We start from the raw sequence: 10,716 nt of genomic DNA on the forward strand, positions 1-10,716 counted from the left end.
TGAAGTTGCTCCTTCGCGTGTCTGACCTCCTCCTTCTCGTAGCTTCTTGGAGGCGGGGAAGGAAGCGGTCCGGTTCCACTCCTAGGGCAGAAAGTCGTTTGGCTTTCCTTTGAACACTTTCGGGAGCTCGCTATCTAGCCAGGCATCCTATTCCATTCCATTCAAGACTTGTTTATGAAGTAGTTAGTTTTTCTAGACGGTGTGCTAACCAATAAATCAGGAAGCATATATTAAGCGCCTACTGTGTGCCTGGTGGCCAGCTTGGTAACGGTGGCTAGAGCTTCAAGACCTGATGTCAGAAAGACTCTTCTTCCTGAACTCAAATCTGTCCTCACACAATTCCTAGCTGTGTGACCCTAGGCAAGTCACTTAACTGTCCCAGTTACCTCATCTATATACTGAGCTGGACAAGGAAATGGCAAACCACTTCAATATCTTGCCAGGAACACCTCAAATGGGGTCACAAAGAGTTGGACATTACTAAAATGACTCAACAACAAAAATGTGCCAAACTGTGTTAAGTCCTGGCAATACAAAGAAAGATTAAAAGAAGAAAAAGAAAATAACCCTGCCCTCAAGAAGCTTACATTCCAATGGTGGAGAGAAGACATAAATAAACCGCGCCAACAAGATACACAGAATAGAGGGGAAGAGAGGAGATAACCATAGAGGTAGAGGCATTAGTAATTGGGGGAACTGGGGTGATAGACATTAACCTATGTGCCAAGTCCTGGGCTAAGCTGTGATCCACAAGACAAAAGAAAGTCTCTTGCCCTCAAGGAGCTCACAATTTAATGGGGAAAACAACAAATGTACACAGCAAACTCCATACACAATGAGTAGGAAATAATTAACAATGAGAAGTCACTGGCATTAAGTTGTGTTAAGAAAAGTTTACTGTAAAAGGTGGAATTCTAGTTGGGACTTAAAGGAAGCCAGCTGGGAGAGGTTGAGGAAGCCTTGGGAAACAGCCAGAAAGAATGCCCAGAGTTAAGATGGAGTGTCTTCTTGGTGATAGCACCAGGAGGCCAGTGTCACTGGATACAAGAACATGGGGAGGAGTAAAGTATAAGTAGACTGGAAAGATAGAAGGAAGCTAGGTTATGAAGGGTTTTGTTTAGGGGAGGATTTTGTATTTGATCATGGGAGCGATAGGGAGCCACTAGAATTTATTGAGTAGGGAGGGTGGTATAATCAGACCTGTGCTTTAGTCAAATCACTTTGGCCTGAATGGAGGATGAAATGGAATGGGAAGGGACTTGAGGCAGGCAGAAACACCAGAAGACTATTGTAGTAGTCCAGGATTGAGGTACAGCCAGATTGCACAATGAATAAACTTCTAGGCTTTGAGTCAGGAAGACCTGAGTTCAAAATCAGCCTCAGAAAATTTTCTAACAAGCCATTTAACCTCTGTTTGCCACTGGAGAAGGAAATGACAAACTACTCCAATATCTTTGTCAAGAAAACTGAAAGGAATGAGGTCTACGGGGTCTTGAAGAGTCTGAAACAATTAAACAAAAAGGGATGAGGTGAAGAGGATCTGTGCCAGAGGAGTAACAGAGTCAGAGGAGGGAAGGGGGTATATGTGAGAGATGCTGCAGAGGTGAAACTGATAGGCCTGAGCCACAGCTTAGATATGGGGAATCTGGGGGTGTTAAGAGATAGTGAGAAGTCAAGAATGCTACCTAGGTTGGGAACCTGCAGGCCTAGGAGGAGGAATGAGGTTAAAAACTGGGTCACTGGATACTGACAACAGCCAAAATTGTATTGGATAAATGAACAACAGAGAGAATTCTAGGCACAAAAGAGACCAGATTATAGAGAAAGATGCTGCTTTGTATATCTTCATTGGAAATGAATGAAAATCCAGTAAGGCCTTTTAAAAAATTGTTGTACAAACTTTGGGGAAGAGAGGTGTCTGTAACTAAAATTTTATGACAATTTGCCTTGCTTGAGATGTTCAAAACTTGTAAAGGAATATAATAAATTAGTCTCATCATGACAATATACATTCTTTAAATGGGAAAAATACTTGATTTATTTTTCTTTTTTGCACAAGTTCTTAACTTGTGAGTGAAATAGGTAAAGTATAGCCAAAAATTAAATACAGGGGGCATCTTTCTGATAGCATATGCAGTCTGATAGCATATGATAGTCAAATTGCTAGTAACTGCTAATTTCATCTTTATTTTAGTGCCTGACCCATAGTAGGCATTTAATAAATGCTTATGGGGGGGGGGGGGAGAGCAGTTAAGTGGCTCAGATAATAGAACACCAGACCAGGAGGCAAGAAAGTCCTGGATTCAAATGTGACTTCAGATACTTCCTAGCTTATGTAACCTGGGCAAATTACTTAACCTCCTTTGCCAAGTCCTTACTTCAACTTCTACCTTGGAATGGATACTTAGGATAGATTCTGTTAGAGAAGATAAGGGTTTAAAAATAAATAAATGCCTATTGAATTTAATTTTCTTGTTCATATGCAGATGAGGTTATATTTAGAGCTAAAGAGAATGTCCCATAGTAGGATAGGTTTTGTAATTAATATTAAAATATTTTATAAGTGACTTTAATCATAATTTGAGTATTTTCAAGTTATTTGTAGTTTATATTCATAAAAATCTAATACTGTGTTTAGTAAAGCTTCGTAAGGCAAATATCAATTTATTTAAAATTACATTATTTAGAATAACTTCCCCAAGGACAAAACATTTGAGTGGAAAAACAAATTAAATGAAGATATTGAGACTAAGAGGCTTCTAAGGCCTCTTTCAATGCCGAAAGATCCTGTTGCTATTGTCGTTCAATCGTGTGACCCCATTTGGGTTTTTTCTTGGCAAAGATACTAAAAGTGGTTTACCATTTCCTTCTCTAGTTCATTGTACAGATGAAGAAATAAAGGCCAAAAGAATTAAGTGACTTGCCCAGGGTTATACAATTAATAAGTGTCTGAGACCAGATTTGGACTTAGAAAAATGAATCTTCCTAATTCCTAGCCTAGTGTCCTCTCCACTGTACCCACCTAGCTGAGATCCTAAGTAAGTCCAAAGTATAGGGATGTTGACAGGAACTATGATTTCTCTGTATGGGAAACTCTCTCTCTCAATTTAGATTAGTAACTAACTTCCCTGAAACTTAGTCTCAAGGAATTGCAGGAATCACCAAGCATTAAGTGACTTGCCAGAGCCAGTGTATGCCAGACACAGGAAAGCCAATTATTCCCTCTCTGCCTCTTCTTAGTGAAACTTATAGACAAAGAAATCTCAGATTGGTAAGAAGACATTCCTAGTTTTCTACCTCCCTATCTGCTTCCCTATAATTTTGTAGAATCTTAGCTGGAAGAACAGAGATCATCCTACCTGGACCTAAACAACAAACTCCTCTGTCTGTGACAAGTGGTATCCCCCCTCTGAAGACCACCAATAATATGAAAGCCACTAGCTCCCAGTGAAATCCATTTCACTTCTGAATAGTTATCATTGTTTTTATTTTGTTTTGTTTTGTTTCTAGAGTAAGTTTTATTGATATTGATGGATTTTATTTTTACATCACTGTCATTTCTGAACATACCATCTCTTCCACTTGCATATCCCCTGTCCCTGGAACTGAACCTTCTCTTGTAACAAATAAGCAAAACTAATCATGTTATTGAGCTGTTTAAATTGTGTCCAATTCTTTATGATCCCGGTTGGGGTTTTCTCAGCAAAGATACTGAGATGGCTTGCCATGTTCTTCTCCGGCTCATTTTACAGATGAGGAAACTGAGACAGGCCTGACTTGCTCAGGCCCTCCGAATCTACTGAGCTACCTAACGATCCCCTCTGTCAATTATCTTCAGTCTTTCCTTATTTCCTTCCCTATTGCTAAAAACATGCCCACATCTCCCCATCCTCAGAAAACCTTCCCTTGATCCTTCTAATTATATGAGCCCTGTTAATTATCACCCTATATCTCTTCTGCCCTTTGTGGCTAAACTCTTTGAGAAGAATAGCAATAATAGGTGTTTCCACTGTTTCTCCCCTCACTAACTTACAATCTTACAACCTCACAACAAACTCATAAACTTACAACCAAAACTACTCTCTTCAGTGTTACCACTGATGTCTTAATTGCCAAATCCAATGATCTTTTTCTCAATCCTCAACCCTCTTGACCTCTCTGCAGCCTTTGGCACTGTGAATCATCCTCTTCTTAATACCATCTTCTCTCTAGGTTTTCTGGACACCACTCTCTTCTGACTCTCCTCCTATCTCCTCAGAATGTTTTTTTGGTTGTTGGATCTTCATCCAGATCATGCCCACTTCTCTTCTCCCTTTATACTACTTCACTTGATGATCTCAATTAGCTTGCATATATTTAATAGGGCCATATCTGTGCTGATGATTCTCTAGTCTACCTATCTTTTTCTAACCTCTCTGCTGACCTCCAGTTTCAAATTTCCAACTGTCTTTCAGATATTCCAACATCTTGATGTCTAGTAGATATCTTAAACTCATCATGTCCCAAATTGGACTTATTTTTTACCCTAAACCCTGTCTATCCCTCCTACCTTCCCCTTTATAGTAGAAGGCAATGTCATCCTTCCATCCTTCAGGCTCACAGGAGTCATCCTGGAGCCCTCACTATCTCTCACTCTCTTCCCTCCAAGCCTATTGATTTCACCTTTGCAACACCTCTCAAATATGCCCCTTTCCCTTCTCTGACACTGATACCCCTCTATTACAGGTTCTCGTCACCTCACACCTGGACCATTGTAATAGCTTGCTGGTGAGTCTGCCTGCCACTAGTCTCTCCCTACTTCAATTCACACTCCATTCAGGCACTAAAGTGATTTACCTAAAGCTCAGGTCAGATTATGTCTCCATAATCTCCACTCAATAAAGTATAGTGGTTTACTATCACCTTCAGAGTCTAATACAACATCATTTCTTCAAAGTCGTTCCATAACTAGCCTCCTCCTACCTTTCCAGCCTTCTTACACTTTATTCCCCACCACATATTCCTTGATCCAGGGTCACTGGCCTCCTGACTGTCTCTTGGTTCTGGGTATTTTCCCTGACCGTCTCCCATTCTAGCAATGCTCTCCCTCCTCAGCTCCACCCACTGCTTTCCCTAGCTTCCTTCAAGTCTCAACAGGAAGCCTTTCCCAACCCTTCTTAAATCTAGTTCTTTTGCTCTTTTAATGATTTCCTATTTACCTTGTTTATACATTTGTTTACTTGTCTCTTGCATGAGATTGTGAGCTCTTTGAGGGCAAGCACTATCTTTTAACTCTTTGCATCACTAGTTCTTCATACAGTGCCTGGCACATAGTGTATGTGTATATATATATATATGTATATTTATATATGTATATAAATATGTGTGTGTGTGGCAATTTAACTCCTATAGGGAATGTATTGAAGAAGGAAAGATGAAAGCAAGGAGAACAGTTAGCAAGTGGTTGTAGTGATCCTGGCAGGGATTATTTAAGTAGAGAGAAGGGAATGAATATGATAGACATTGTAGAGCAAGGATCAACAAAAACCTGGAAATTCATTGGATGTGGGTTGTGAGGGGAAGCTAAGAGTCACAAGATGAATGAGAGGGTCACTTAGGTGGCTCATTGGATAGAGAGTCAGGCCTGTAGATGGGAGGTCCTGGGTTCAAATGTGGCCTTAGACACTTCCTAGCTGTATGACCCTGGACAAATCACTTAACCCCCAATGCCTAGTCCTTCCTTACCACTCTTCTGCCTTGGAACCAGTAACATTATTAATTTTAAGACAGAAGGTAAAGGTTAAAAAAAAAAAGATAAGATGATTGAGATATTGCATACTCTGGTGGGGCAAGACAGTACCTAGAAGTAAAGGCATTATCTAGCAATTTGAGAATATTTATTAAGCACCTAACTGTGTGCCAGGCACTATGTTCATCACTAGGGATCTGCTTCTACATAATTCTCTCTGTTGAAACCTTCAAGGTCTAGCCCAGTTTCCATCAAATGTCTTTATGAAGCCTTCGTTATATCCAGCTGAAAATGATGCATCAGTCTTCACATATTCCTAAAGATTTTTGTCCAGATTTCCTGTTTACTGCTATCACATTCTGCCTTGTTTCAAGTTATGTGTGATAAATCTTCTACAGTAGGTTTAAGTGCCTTGAGGGAAGGGGCTGTGATTTTTGAATTTCTGTGTCCTCACCTTTCTACCCAAGGTTTTCCACATAATTTATGTTTAGTAAATATCTACTAAATTAATATGTTGCATCTATGACACTGACATGTACTCCCCCTCCCCTACAGAAATTTCCCTCAGATTCCAGGCACTTTGGATAGACCAGCAACTGCACATGACCATAATTCACAAGCCCCAGTAATGTTTACACTTTTTTTTCTTTAAACCCTTACCTAGGGACTGGTAAGGCAGAAGAGCAGTAAGGGCTAGGCAACTGGGTTAAGTGACTTGCCCAGGGTTGTACAACTAGGAAATGTCTGAGGCCAAATTTGAACCCAGGTCCTCCCAACTTTAGGTCTGACTATCCATTGAGCCACCTCACTGCCCCCAATGTTTACTCTTAATAAGCCAAACAAAAAGGACATAGTTTAAATAAAGCAAAAGATATTTAATCAAGTAATATAGCAAATTAAATAACAAGAAAATGTTACCCTTAAATTCACAGGAGTACACTCTACCACAAGTGGCTATACTATCAGTAGAAGAACGGAATATACATAGAACAATACAAACTGGACCAGGGAACACACATGGCGGGGTACATGTGACCAAGAATAAAGTTGAAGGAGATATACACAGGGAACAAAAATAGTGAGTGAACATATATGGAAGGCACCACATATAGGGACACTTGTGGCCAGGGTATAGTTTATGGTGTCCTCTTGAGACATGGTTGTTTTGTCCACAAATGTTTTTTGCTGGGAGTTGCATTTCTTTATTCTTTTTCTTTGCTAACCATCTCTGCCAGGTGATACATCATCTCTTGTTGGCAGCTTATACTGATTTCTAGCTGATGTATTTATTTGCTAAACTAATCTCTGTTAGCATATGCTTGTCTTTAGCTGTTCTAGCCTACTTAACACATACTTTTCTCTGTTACCAATTACTGGGGTGAAACAAGTACTGAGCTTCCTCTTGGTAAGGGAGGGCTAAAATTGTGACAACCATACCCAGCCAGGAAGCCAGCCAGAACCCTTAGGCTAAGATTAATTCTGTTTTAACTTTCTTCTACTCTTACTCCAAAGTCCTTGGTCCTGGACCATTATCTGACTTGGGGTTAGAAAATTCCTCTTAATTTCTGCCAAATCTTTAAATATTGGTTTGTGTCCCCTCAGTTTATTTCAAGGACTTCACGGGAACAAAACTACAAAAGAACTGTCTGAGGTGGGATCTGAAGCTTCTTATAGCTTCCCATAATTCTCTAGGTTGGCAAGCAGATCAACTTGATGCAAGGAACAAAAGTACTGGGTAAACTCATATGGCCATTTGCCTCTGACTTAGCTACTTACTAGTTGTACATTCCTACCTAACTGCTGGCTACAAAATTACTAACTTTATTTAACATTCTTATTATTTTTTTTAAATCTTTACCTTCTGAGTTAGAATCAATACTATGTATTGATTCCAAGGCAGAAGAGTGGTAAATGCTAGGCAATGGAGGTTAAGTGATTTGCTCATGGTCACACATCTAGGAAGTGTCAGAGGCAAAATTTGAACCCAGGACCTCTCATCTCTGGGCCTGGCTGTCAATCCACTGAGCCACCCAGCTGCCCCCAGAATATTTTTTTTATTAAATATTTTTCCATGTTTACATGATTCATTTTCTTTCCCTCCCCTCTCCCCTCCCCCCTCCCAGAGCTGACAAGCAATTCCTTGGAATATACTTTTTTTTTTTAAACCCTTAACTTCTGTGTATTGGCTCATAGGTGGAAGAGTGGTAAGGGTAGGCAATGGGGGTCAAGTGACTTGCTCAGGGTCACACAGCTGGGAAGTGTCTGAAGCCAGATTTGAACCTAGGACCTTCTGTCTCAAGGCCTGACTCTCAATCCACTGAGCTACCCAGCTGCCCCTGGAATATACTTTTAAAAGTTGTTGTTCAGTAGTTTTCAGTTGTGTCTGATTCTTCATGACCCCATTTGGAGTTTTCACAGCAAAGATAGTGGAGTGGTTTGCCATATCCTTCTTCAGATTACTTTACAAATGAGGAAAGAGGCAAACAGTATTAAAGGTCATTTGAGCCCAGGGTCACATAACTAGTAAGTGTCAGAGGCCAGATTTGAACCCAGGAAGATACATCTTCCTGACTCTAATCCCAGAACTCTTTCAATTGTGCCATTTTACTAGAGAGGTTTGTTTAACTGGAAATAATACTTCATGGTCCAAAGAGCCCAAATTAAGAGTCAAAATACCTATGTTCCTGCTACTGTCTCTAGCTCTGCTATTGTCTTATTCTGTGACCTCAGATCTCCTCTTTCGAAGGGTCTATATCCTCACCTGCCAACTAAAAAGGTTGAGGTGGTATTTCTGAAACAGTTTCCCATTCTAATGTTCTAGGAATCTATAAATAAAGTATATCTGGACTTATCATGAAAAATGGAGCTGAATGCAAGGACTCTAGAGAGGTACAAACTGATATTGAAAGAGGATTGAAGGTTAAAGATCCCTTCCACCTCTAGATTCAAAGAGCAAAAGTCTATTAAGGGTCAAAGCTTATACAATTGACATGTTTGGAAATTCAGCTGTTTCTCCCTTCCATGCAAGCAGAAATATACACCTTCAGTGAAGGTACTTGCTCTCTTAATAGGGCTCTTCTGAGTTCTGCAATAGAAGTAGGATTGATGCTTGTCAGTCTCTAAAAGGGCTTTCAGCAAGCCTTCATTCCTCTCTGACCCTGTTTTACTCTTTCCCTTTGGAAACTGAAGATAATAACTAATTGAAGGGGAAAAAAGGCCAAGGTTACAACATTTTCACTAAATTTTAATGAAGAGCTGACATGATACAAGAGGCAAGATGAGGCAGAGGAAACAGTGTCAGGCCAGTCATCAAGGGACCTGTATTCTAATTCTGATGCTGTCATTAATTCTTTGGGTGACTTTGAACAGGTCCTTCCTCCTCTCCTTGCCAGTCTCCTCAGTAACCTGAGCTTCTTCCTAAGAAGTGTGAAATGGGAACCTCACAGGATCTGTATGTTTGCTAGGGTCCTCTTCCACTTCAGGCTCCGAGGTCTGATCTTTGTTGGTAGAACAGTGCCTCTTTCCTATAATGGATCATGTCTTATACATCTCTGTTCTTTGCTCAGAGGAAAGCATATGGTCCTGCCCAGAGCAGGTACTAAATAAATGTTGTCTAAAATGGGAGGATCAAATGACCTAACAGTGTCTGGCACATAGTAGGTGCTATTTTTTTTAAACCCTTACCTTTGGCCTTAGAATTAATACTGGATATTGGTTCCAAGGCAGAAGAGTGGTAAGGACTAGGCAATGGGGGTTAAGTGACTTGCCCAGGGTCACACAGCTAGGAAGTGTCTGAGGTCACATTTGAACCCAGGACCTCCTGTCTCTAGGCCTGGCTCTCAATCCACTGAACTACCAGTTGCGTCCAGTAGGTGCTCTGTTGATGCTTATTCCCTTCCATTCCCTAAATGAATTAGAGTAACTGCCCCCTGGAAACCAAAAGCATGCACAATGCCTCTCCACTCCCCTCACCACCACCACACCCCCTTCAAATCTGAGCCACAACTAGACTGGGGAACTAGGGCTTTGCCCCAGAGACTAGAATTTAGAGTTCTTTAGCATTATCAAAACAACAGAGTTTAGCATCTAGTAATTAAGAAGAACTAGTGAAAATAGTAAGCTCCCAGTTAGTAGTTAAGCTTGAACTTCCCCCTATCCTCACCCAGCTCTTCCAGTCTCAGCTGAGGACATACTTAGAATCACTTCTCTCAGGCACAAGAATTCCAAGTTATACTTCTACCGTAACTCATTTCATTGAATCAGGAGGCACTTAACGTGAGGTATGTGAGTCTGTTTTTAAAAATATTTTGGTAACTATATTTCAATATAATTGGCTTTCTTTGTAATTCTTTGTATTTTTGTTTTATGCATTTTAAAATATTCTGAGAAAGGGTCAGTAAGCTTCACCAGGCTGCCCAAGGGGGTCCAGGACTCACAAAAATGGTTAAGATTTCCTTGCCTTAAGTGGTAGCAATTCCTGCCACTCTTACTTGAAAGAGACTATTTATATTATGGGCTAGACTGAAGATCAAATTGCTAGCCAGACACCTGGCAGGGTGTTGTCCTTCACACTCTGGAGAAAAGCCTACCCCAACCAGCCCCTCAGGGTAAAGGAGACTCAAACAGCCTCCTTGCCTTTACTGAGATAACTTTTTTTCAGTCTGCAAAACATTTTATTTTCTTTTGATACACCTTTTACAAGAAACATCTCTCTCTCTTCATAGGCTACACCCAGGAAAAGGGTTTTCTTTTCCTATTTTATATTACCATTTTACTTCAAGAAGAATTCAAACAATTTTTTTTCTTTTCTCTTTTAAAAAAATAAACTTTCCTCTTCTGGTCAATCCGTTGACAAGAGTCATCACCATCATTTCGCCAAATATTTTTCTTTAAAAAAAGATAGACATTACAATCTGACAAGATACATACAACATTCAAAGAGAAAAGATACAATTTTCCCCCCACATATAGAAAACAGAACATGACCA

Source organism: Gracilinanus agilis, chromosome 1 (genome assembly GCF_016433145.1).
Source record: "Gracilinanus agilis isolate LMUSP501 chromosome 1, AgileGrace, whole genome shotgun sequence".
Lineage (NCBI taxonomy): Eukaryota > Metazoa > Chordata > Mammalia > Didelphimorphia > Didelphidae > Gracilinanus > Gracilinanus agilis.